The sequence below is a fragment of the Propithecus coquereli genome, unplaced genomic scaffold (assembly GCF_000956105.1).
Source record: "Propithecus coquereli isolate 6110/MARCELLA unplaced genomic scaffold, Pcoq_1.0 Scaffold462, whole genome shotgun sequence".
Taxonomy (NCBI): domain Eukaryota; kingdom Metazoa; phylum Chordata; class Mammalia; order Primates; family Indriidae; genus Propithecus; species Propithecus coquereli.
The window spans coordinates 304,449-305,676 of NW_012150419.1; positions in this window are offsets into that span (position 1 = coordinate 304,449).

The window sequence follows — 1,228 nt, forward strand, 5'->3', positions numbered from 1 at the left end:
ACTTTTTATAAGAAAATAGACTTAAGAATATATAAATATGTTGGGAAGGAATGGGTACAGAGGGTGACAGGAAAGGAAAGCAAATGTTATTGTAAAAATGAGAAATTGGCTTTATATGAGAATATAGCAGTGAGGTACCTGATTCACAATTTTGATAATACAAAATGAGAAGATCAAGACATACCAGAAAAACTATATGAAGCTGATAATTTTATGCAGATGATGGTAATACATTGCTATTTCATTAATACTCTCTCTAAATATGTTTTATATGTGTGGTGGTAGGTTAAGGCAAAGGAGAATATGTTGGATATATGAGGAATGTGGAGAGCATTTTCAAACGTCCTGGTGGTGAATATGAGATTAGAATGGCATTGTTCACAGCCCAGTTGAGGTTGCGTGAACAAGAATTTACTTTTGTACCACTGCTCAATGTTGTGCTTTTCTCAGACATTATTCAGAAGCCAATTTGCATTCATGGAGAGGATACCGGCATGCCAATTAGATTACGTTCCGTTAAAGTGATTTGACCACAGAATAAAATGGCGCAATATTGGTACAAGTGGTTCAAATTGGGGCTGAGAAATGGCAATGATCATTGAAAGAGATGATAAAGTTCAATGGGTTGGACTTCAAAATTGTCCTGAAATTGATAGTTATCCTGAAATTATCCTGAAATTGAAAACACATGAAGATTAAGTAGAAGAATGTCTGTGTGTGTGTGCATGTGCACACCATACAGAATGTGCATATGTGCATATCGATATAAGAGAATCTACCTTGATTAAGAAGGAGCAATAGAAATGTAATTCAACTCAAAGCTTCTTCCTTAAATGACTAGCAATACAGATAATAGGAGAGAAACTCCATGTTTTTGGGGGGTTAGATTATGAGTTTCATTTTAAACTTCTGAACAAATTTTACGTGTTTGTGGGTGCATTATTCAGAGTCCTACCAGAAGACAGAAACATCATATTTTGAAGAGGAAAAGTATAATGTAAAAAACTATCAACTATACCAGAGTATTGAAGTTCTCAGGAAATTTGCTAGTAAGAAGAAAGAAGACTCCACAGAATACAGAAATATGAGATGAGAGGAGTAATCATTAAATTATTACACCTAGCCAGAGACAAAGCACCTATGGAAGAGTCCCTCATGCACAGCCCCTCAGACTTGAGATCCAGATCTGAGCCAAAGGGCATGGCCTTGGCTCATTGAAGGGTAGAAA